Raw genomic sequence first — 10,179 nt, 5'->3', positions numbered from 1 at the left:
TTATGTGTCCATTCACAGATACATACAAGGCATTTCATCATTAAGTCCTTTTGGAAACAATGTCTGGAGGGTGAAAATCCAAAACATTCCTCTTACTCAGAGTATTATTTTATCATCCCCTGTCTGAATATCTTAACTTTCTCTATGCCACAAAATCTAAAGGTGGAAATGTCATGCCTTCAATGTCATTGAAATGTCCAGCGACTGGATAATCTGTCGTTTTCTCCTGATTGTAACTTTTATTCCATTTGCACAACAGCATGTGAATGTATTGTCAATCAGTGTTGCTTCCTTAGTGGACAGTTTAGATTTCACAGAAGTGTGATTGACTTGGAAGTTACATTGTGTTGTTTAAGTGTTCCCTTTATTTTTTTGAGCAGTGTGTATATATACTGTATATATATAATATAAAAATTATCTTTTCATTCAATCATATGGTTTGGTTTCATACTTCAAACTTTGGTAGGTCAGGTAGTCAAAACTAGATCAGTGTTGGTTAATGGTAGGTCGGGTAGTCACACAATAGATGGGTGATGGTTAATGGTAGGTCCAGGTAGTCACAAACATATGATGAGTGTTGGTTAAATGGTAGGTCCGGATAGTCACAACAATAGATGAGTGGTTGGTTAAATGGTAGGCTCAGTAGTCCACAATAGATGGGTGTTGGTTAAATGTAGGTCCGGTAGTCACACAATAGATGGGTGTTGGTTAAATGTAGGTCCATGGTAGTCACAACAATAGATGCGATGTTGGTTAAATGGTAGGTCCAGGTAGTCACAACAATAGATGGGTGTTGGTAAATGGTAGGGTCCAGGTAGTCACAACAATAGATTATGTGTTGTTAAACGGTAGGTTCCAGGTAGTCACAACAATAGATGGGTGTTTGGTTAAATGGTAGGTCAGGTAGTCACAACAATAGATGGTGTTGGTTAAATGTAGGTCAGGTAGTCACAACAATAGATGGATGTTGGTTAAATGGTAGGTCCAGGTGTCACAACAATAGATGGGTGTTGGGTTAAATGGTAGGTCCAGGTAGTCACAACAATAGATGAGTGTTGGTTAAACGGTAGGTCAGGTAGTCACAACAATAGATGGGTGTTTGGTTAAATGGTGGGTCCGGGTAGTCACAACATAGATGAGTGTTGGTTAAATGGTAGGTCCAGGTGTCACAAACAATAGATGGGTGTTGTTTAATGGTAGGTCCAGGTAGTCACAACAATAGATGGGTGTTGGTTAAATGGTAGGTCCAGGTAGTCACAACAATAGATGGATGTTGGTTAAATGGTAGGTCCAGGTAGTCAAACAATAGATGGGTGTTGTTGTTAAATGGTTAGGATCCAGGATAGTCAGCACAATAGATGAGTGTTTGGTTAAACGGTAGGTCCAGGTAGTCACAAAATAGATGGGTGTTGGTTAAATGGTAGGCTCAGTAGTCACAAAATAGATGAGGTTGGTTAAATGGTAGGTTTCAGGTAGTCCCAACATAGATGGGGTGTTGGTTAAATGGTAGGTCCAGGTAGTTCACAACAATAGATGGGTGTTGGTTAAATGGTAGTCCAGGTAGTCACAACAATAGATGGGTGTTGGTTAAATGGTGATTTAATGAATGGAGGGATTTGGAGAGAGCTAAGTTTTTTTTCTTCCTGTGAGCGAGGAGCGGTTTTTAGCAGAGTGTTGGAAAGGACGTGGAGAGACGGAGCGTTGCACCGCTCTGTAAGCAATGAGCGGGATTTCAGACCATCAACACCGCTCACACACTTGGTTTGTGTATAAACTGACGTTGTATGAACTGGTGTGTATGTTGAACCTCTGGTGTGTGTTTTGACCTCTGTGTGTGTTTTGACTCTTTGTGTTTTTGACCTCTGTGTGTGTTTTGACCTTGTGTTGTACCTTGTGCTCTCTCATCCAAGGGCAACGCCTGTGATCTCCTGCTCCTCTGTGTGTGTTCTTCCTCCTGAGGTCTCCACACGCTCTCATGTCTCTCTCTGTTACAAACCCCTCCTCTCTGGTCCTCTCTCCAGTCTCTAACTAACACACTCCTCTCTGGTTCCTTCTCCAGTCTCTAAACTAACACCTCTCCTCTGGTCCTCTCCTCCAGTTCTAACTAACACCCTCCTCTCGGTCCTCTCCTCCAGTCTCTAACACCGTATCACACAACACCCAGAAACAAACTCACTTCTTTTGGATTTAATGCTTCATACTGTGATATGCTACTTAATGCTGGTGAATGTTGTGTCCTGTGTCATTTATCCAGTACTTTTTTTTATTGTTTTTTCTACAGGTTGTCAGTGGGTAATAGTTTTCACTTGTCTTACCTCTGGGGTAGAATGTAATCTTAGTTTGTTTCATCTCAATGTTGATATGATGATGCATTGAAAGGCTGACCATGTCATTTTTGCTGATATCAGAATCCTTCGCTAAAGATACATAATAACAAGCCTTTACCTTGGTAAAATGTTCCTGTCTTCTGCTTCTCAGTGTGTTATTTGTGTTTGTCAGACTACATGAGGGTGCTGTCCACAGCGTCTGCTTCTTGACGTAGGAGAACCCCTACGCCCACTCAACGACCGCTGGCCGTGGCTGTAAACCACAGAGAGCAGCTATGTAGAGATGAAGAGTCTGTCACCACGACGTGTCTAACTGCTCTCTGCTATAGTCACCACCACCAAGCAGCAAGAACGTCTATGACGTGGGTGAGTTATAGATATATAGTTATTAAGATGTCCTACTGCTCCTCTGCTATAGTCACACCACCACCACCAGCAGAAAGTCTATGACGGTTGGTGAGTTATAGATATATTATATAGATGTCCTACTGCTCCTCTGCTATAGTCACACCACCACACCAGCAAGAACGTCTATGAGTGGGTGAGTTATGGGGGTCCCCTTAGTTCTGGAGAAGATGAGCTCATGAGGAAGATGAATTAGTTTTTCTGTGTAACTGACGGTTCAGTCTGTTGTTTCTGTTGTCTCTGTCTGTTGTTCTGTTGTTGTCTTGTCTGTTGTTCGTCTGTTTGTTCTGTCTGTTGTTTCAGTCTGTTGTCTCTGTCTGTTGTCTCTCTCTCTCTCTGTCTGAGGGTTATGTGTGGAGGGCACTTGTATGAAGTGTTTGAATGATGATAAAAGTTCAAACTCTCTTTCTCTCTTCATCCCTCCATCCTCTATCTCCATATCTATCCTCCATCCCCCACTTATCTCCATCCCCATAATCTCTATCCTCCATCCCCTATCTCCCTCTCCTCATCCCCCTATCTTATCCTCCCCATATTCTATACTCATCTCTATCCTCCATCCCCTATTTCTATCCTCCATCCCCCTATCTCATCCTCCATCCCCTATCTCTATCCCTCCATCCTATCTCTCTCCTCATCCCCTCTATCTCTACCTCCATCCCCTATCTCTATCCCTCCATCCCACCTCCTATCCTCCATCCCCCTATCTCTATCCCTCCATCCCTATCTCTATCCTCATCCCCTTCCATCCCATCCCTATCTCATTCCTCCATCCCCCTATCTCTAACCTTCCATCCCATATCTCTATCCTCTATCCCTCCATCTCTATCCTCATCCCCTATCTCTAACCCTCATCCCCCTATCTCTATCCCTCCATCTCTATCCCTCTATCCCTCCATCTCTATCCTCCATCCCTCTATCTCATTCTCCATCCCATTTCTCTATCCCTCCATCCCTCTATCTCTTATCCACCCTATCTCTATCCCTCCATCCCCCTTATCTCCATCCCCTTTAGAACCAAGGTGAGTGTTCTCCAGGGCTGTTAATGGTGTGGTGGTTCCCACGTACCCTCAGAACCCGTACGACCTCCCCAGGAACAGCCACATCCCCAGCCACTACGACCTGCTGCCCCTGAGACACAGCCAGAGCTACAGCCCTACACACAGCCAGAGCCACAGCCACCAGAGCCACAGCCCACCCCTGCCCGGCAGCCCTGCCAGCTCCCTGCTATAGATAGACCACTCCCTAACGCTGGGCCGCGACCTTAGACCTATGACTTACTGTTGGGGCACGGGCTGCTCCACCTGGGGTTGCGGATAAAGACTGTATTGTGACTATAGAGACAAAGTACCAGTACAACATCAGTGTTGTGGACATACTAGATGATATACCAACAGAAGCAGCTCTGTGTGGACTCACTGCTGTGTGGACTCACTGCTGTGTGGACTCACTGCTGTGTGGACTCACTGCTGTGTGGACTCACTGCTGTGTGGACTCACTGCTGTGTGAGACTGGATAAAGCATACTGAAAGTGTAATATATTAGAGCTATTTGAAGTGTCTGAGGAAGACACTGGGAAGTCATATAACTAGTGGAGATGTGTGGTACCCTCTTTGTTTACACTCTGGCTCGGTGGAGGACACACACACATCCTAGGGAAGGAAGGAAGGACAGACACACACACACATACACACACACACACACACACACTATGAAACAGACCTGTGGAGTCATGAACACAAAAAATTATGGACCGCTATATAGTCATGCCTGGCTCAGTGATTCTATTCCATGTCTGGATTGGGTGACCAGAGAACCAACCAGGCTGCCCCTAGAGAAGGACAAACCACCAGGAACCAACCAGGCTGCCCCTAGAGAAGGACAACCACAGGGAACCATACCAGGCTGCCCCTAGAGAAGAGAAACCACCAGGAAGCAACCAGGCTGCCCTAGAGAGGAAAACCACCAGGAAGCAACCAGGCTGCCCCTAGAGGAGGACAAACCACCAGGAAAGTAACCAGGCCTGCCCCTAGAGAAGGACAAACGACCAGGAGCAACCAGGCTGCCCCTAGAGGAGGACAAAACCACCAGGAAGTAACCATGCTGCCCATAGAGAAGGACAAACACAAGGAAGCAACCAGGCTGCCCTAGAGGAGACAACCACCAGGAAGCAACCAGGCTGCCCCTAGAAGAGGACAAAACCACAGGAGTAACCAGGCTGCCCCTAGAGAGGACCAAACACCAGGAAGCAACCAGGCTGCCCTAGAGGAGGACAAAAACCCAAAGCGTAACCAGGCTGCCCCTAGAGGAGGAACAAACCACCAGGAAGCAACCAGGCTGCCCCTAGAGAGGACAAAACGACCAGGAAGAACAGGCTGCCCCTAAGAAGGCAGAGAAAACCACCAGGAAGTAACCAGGCTGCCCCTAGAGAAGGACAAACCACCAGGACCAAACAGGCTGCCCCTAGAGGAGGTCAAAGGACACCAGCCAGGCTGCCCTAGAGGAGGTCAACCACCAGGAAGCAACCAGGCTGCCCCTAGAGGAGGACAAAACCACCAGAAAGCACCAAGCCTGCCCTTAGAGAAGGACAAACCCACCAGGACAGCAACCAGGCTGCCCCTAGAGGGAAGAGAAACCAACAACTGCCTCAGATGAGACAGCTTGGCAGCAGTCAACAAAGGCATTAGGATCTGCCATCTATCAGGCAGTGTGATTTGGAGAAAGTATTTAAGAGACAATCAATCATAGACGAATGGGGACTGACTGGCGTTGGACTTCCCTGTTCTGTTTCTGTAATATTGATATCGCTAGCAACACAGCTAACACTCTTAAACTGCATAGATAGAAGGAGAGGAGATCCATGACAGTTCTAGACAAACAGTTAATTGTAATCTAATTAGGGCCACACGACGTCTTTGAGGAAGGGAACGGGTGAAACGGGAGGGAACTACTTTTCGTTTACCATTGAAAACGTTTTCTACGGTGTGCACTAATGAATCGACCCATGGTTATATACTTAAAAGAAAAATGATATATTACAAAAACGCTTAACTTTTACAACTCATTGTGAGCATGTACTAACGTTGTGGTATTTTTCCCATCTTTGCTGATTTCATGTTTATGTTTTTAAGATCCTTAACGGTCATATTTTCTATCTTTCTGAAAGTTCATTTTCTGTCATATTATTGTATATAAAGTTAAGGAATTTAATGTTGGCGTTACAGTAGTGTTAGTGACTTTATGTTGTGTAATGCTGGTAAATGTGCATGCCAAATTATGAATCTAAGTATAGTAGTATACAGAGAATACCCCTAATGTCATTGTTAAACCATTTGGTACAAACTAACTGTTATTTCATAGATTTTACCCATGTTTACCCACTGACCGTTTTGAACATGGGAATGAATCCTCGTTGAACTGCTTTACAAGAATYTGCAATGACARGAAGGAAAAGAGAACTGTTCAGAYGTATTGATGCTGCCAAAATGTTCACTGGAAATGATGAAGTCCCATTTCCAAATGTAGCACCATTGTAGAGAAACCAGTTCATATTTGTGAACGATGCACATCACCATTTTAAGTTATAGTAACCCTGTAATAATTAGTTGTATACTTTTACACCCTGTGACACAATGTGYTAACGACAGAACCATTACATTGATCTCTATCTCTACGTGAATATTTCACAGATTCAGCCAATAACAATGACATGTTTATAACAGGCCCGATTCAGACTTGAGGTAAGTATACTTAACATGGACTTAAGACAACATATCCATGTCTGAATTGGGCCCGACATGAGTAACAGGACAATCATACACACACAGTTTTTTCCCCCCTCATGGCTTTGTTAGTTTGTTAGTTGATATTTCTCCTCATAAGGATAAGAGGTACGTCCCAACTCGCACCCTTTCCCCTTCATAGTGCACCAGAGCACTGGTCAAAAGTGGTTCACTATTAAAAGACTAAGGTGCCATTTGGGACATAGTCTAGAATTCCCATAGTCTGATGTAACCTGATGTAACCCAACACTGCTTTGGCTTTTTCCTCTTTTAAAGTGTTTTAAACTTCAATAAAGATGCCATAGCTCAGGGCGAGGGGGAGTGTTGTCTTGTCTGGGGGGGGGCATGTAGCCTAGCGGACTAGTAACCGAAAGGTCGCTGGTTCAAATCCCGAACTGATTATGTWAAAAAATATTGAGCAGGGCACATAACCCAAGTTGCTCTGGATAAGAATTGTCTCGACTGTGACTTACTGCTCACCAGGGTTGTTGGTTCCACTTTTCTGGCCTCTGTTATTTACTTAACAAATAAGGAACTCTCAAAATGTGCACTTATAAATCATAACAATTTTTTATCAAAATACAGCTGTAGACAGAAGTCAAAGATCAAACATCACACATACAACTGATGTCTCTCCTGAGTTCTTCCCCGAACAAAAGACAGGATCTTATATATCCAAGATCACACCTTACGGTATGACCTCCGCCTTACGGTGTGACCTCCGCCTTACGGTGTGACCTCCGCCTTACGGTGTGACCTCCGCCTTACGGTGTGACCTCCGCCTTACGGTGTGATCTCCGCCTTACGGTGTGACCTCCGCCTTATGGTGTGACCTCCGCCTTACAGTGTGACCTCCACCTTACTGTGTGACCTCCACCTTATGGTGTGACCTCCACCTTACGGTGTGACTCGCGCCTTACGGGGGTCGCCTAGGTGTGACTCGCGCCTTACGGTGTTGACTCCGCCTTACGGTGGGTGACCTCCGCCTTAACGGTGTGACCTCCGCCTTACGGTGTGACCTCCGCCTTACCGGTGTGACCTCCGCCTTACGGTGTGACTCCGCCTTAGGTGGTGACCTCCGCCTTACGGTGTGACCTCCGCTTACGGTGACCTAGCGGTGTGAACTCCGTACCTTACGGTGTGAACTCGCCTTACGGTGTGTACTTCCGCGCTTACGGTGTGACTCTCGCCTTACGGTGTTGACCTCCACCTTACGGTGTGACTCCCGCTTACGGTGTGACCTCCCCTTACGGTGTGAACTTCCGCCTTGAGGTGTGAACTCCGCCTTACGGTGTGACTCCGCCTACGGTGTGAACTCCGCCTTACGGTGTGACCTCCACCTTACGGTGTGGACCTCCACCTTATGGTGTGACCTCCACCTTATGGGTGTGACCTCCACCTTACGGTGTGACCTCCACCTACGGTGTGACTCTTCGTATCTCCTATGTCCAAAACCTGCATGTGCAGCTAAAAGAACAAGTTATTCTTAACACAAACGTTTCTGAGAACCTGTCTCAGCGGTATGCAAATCTGCCTTTGTTTCAGAGAAAAACAGACGCTGTCTTCTCTGTGTCTCGCCATCACCCTCAGTCCTTTTCTACCTTTTCTCACAGACGCGTGGCTGAGGGTTTTGGCAGAGAGCTAGACACAGACAGAGGCTCAATATTCAGCTATACAGTGAGCATAAGTACAATGGCACGTAAGCAAATTAAATAACAACATAATCAATGGTGGGGATCTTTAGAAGACCCATAATCTATTGTAAGCCTTCAGGGTCAACCGAAATAGATCGTTGGCTGTGAAACGTATTGTTCTTCTCTGTTCATTTTTTTTTGGGGTCTTGACATGGTCAATAACTCAAGCATAGATTGGTAACTATTTGTGTTCTAATTTGGCACACAGACACTAGAGGCCATGAGTAACTTGGTGAAGGAATGGCACGCGACTGGGCCTGTAGGTGGCGCTGTTATAAGAAGTCTCCCTTAAACCTCATATGCGTCGCCCCGTTTGACCTAGAGACTTGAGACTTTGTATGTAGGTGTTTTTTACTCATGCTAAACACATTTACCTCAAGGACCATAAGATAGATTTTCTCCATCTTGGACATTTTGGAAAACTTTAGAAGAGAAGAAAAAGTGTTTTCTCATGAACCATAAAACCAAATCACACATTGTGTATGTATGGTATATTTCTATCAACTTAGTTTGACTCAGAGGATTGGTTTAGCGATGAGTTATTTTGATGCAATCAGGAAACATTTTTAGGGTCATTACCATGATGAACCATGTTAAGTTTGGCATTGAGATCTTAAACTAATAAGGGAAAAATATTAACCATACACTTTTTTTTGACTATGTAACGCTAATGCTTTAAAAAATAATAACAAATCTTCTTCTCCTGGACTAAAAGTCAGATTCACTCCAGATTTGGTCTTTGGATCACAATAGGCCCTAAAGAGTGAGAAAATAAAGCTGATGCATTCCAAGATGGCCACACTATACCAATAGATGCATATTAGCACATACTGTATGTTAATATGCAAAAAATACTTTWAAAAAAMTATTATTCTCATGAACCATAGGTCCAAATGACACCAAATAATTAGAAATGTAGTCCCATGGTACATGTCGTAGTTTGAGAAAAGCTGAGGGATTGYTTAAGAGATGGCTGAGTTATTGACATGTCTAAAAATCTGATTTCACCATTTGAACCACTGTAAATCCAGTCCACAGTCAGGGCTATCAYCTTGAAACTCATCGCTATCAAGGACACCCCTAAGATGAACCTCACTGAATTTGATATTGACACAAAAATAAAAAAAAGTAATTACAGGGTTACTAAAACTCATTCTTTGCAAATGTAACACTACAGCTCAGAATGATCTGCAGTCATCATCTCCTCGTGAACCATGGCGTCAGATTCACTCCACATTTTGTATGTAGACTCTTTGTATCAGTCTTTAATGGTTTTGAGATTTATTTTTGTTTTGCTGCATTCAAATATGGCCACACTGTACCTCTATATGTACGTTAGCACATATGCTAATGCTAAAATACTGATAACATCTTCTCATTAATTTTTTTTTGTCAGATTGACTCCAGATTTTGGTATATAGACTCAATGAATTATCTTCAAATGAATCTGAGAATGATTACTTGCTGCATTCAAAGTCAGACACGCTATACCACTAGATGACACCATATCACACCAGGGCTATACGAATTGAACCGATGGACAAGGGGCCATGAAATTTGGTATGTAAACCTAATGTCTATGTCCTTAGAAGCTGTGTGAATATAAAGTCACTGCAACCTTAGATGGCAGACCAATTGGTGGCACTATAGATGTCATTGGCACCAGTATAGATGTCATTGGCACCAGTATAGATGTCATTGGCACCACTATAGATGTCATCGGCACCACTATATATGTCATTGGCACCACTATAGATGTTATTGGCACCACTATAGATGTCATTGGCACCACTATAGATGTCATTGGCACCACTATAGATGTTGTATTTGGGCACACTATAGATTGTCATTGGCACCACTATAGTATGTTTTTGGCACCACTATAGATGTCATTGGCACCACTATAGATGTGTATTGGCACAACTATAGATGTCATTGGCACACTATAGATGTTATTGGCAACCACTATAG

Source organism: Salvelinus sp. IW2-2015, unplaced genomic scaffold, assembly GCF_002910315.2.
Source record: "Salvelinus sp. IW2-2015 unplaced genomic scaffold, ASM291031v2 Un_scaffold5033, whole genome shotgun sequence".
Classification (NCBI taxonomy): Eukaryota; Metazoa; Chordata; class Actinopteri; order Salmoniformes; family Salmonidae; genus Salvelinus; species Salvelinus sp. IW2-2015.
The sequence above is the reverse complement of the archived record's forward strand: the minus strand, read 5'-3'. Positions refer to the sequence as shown.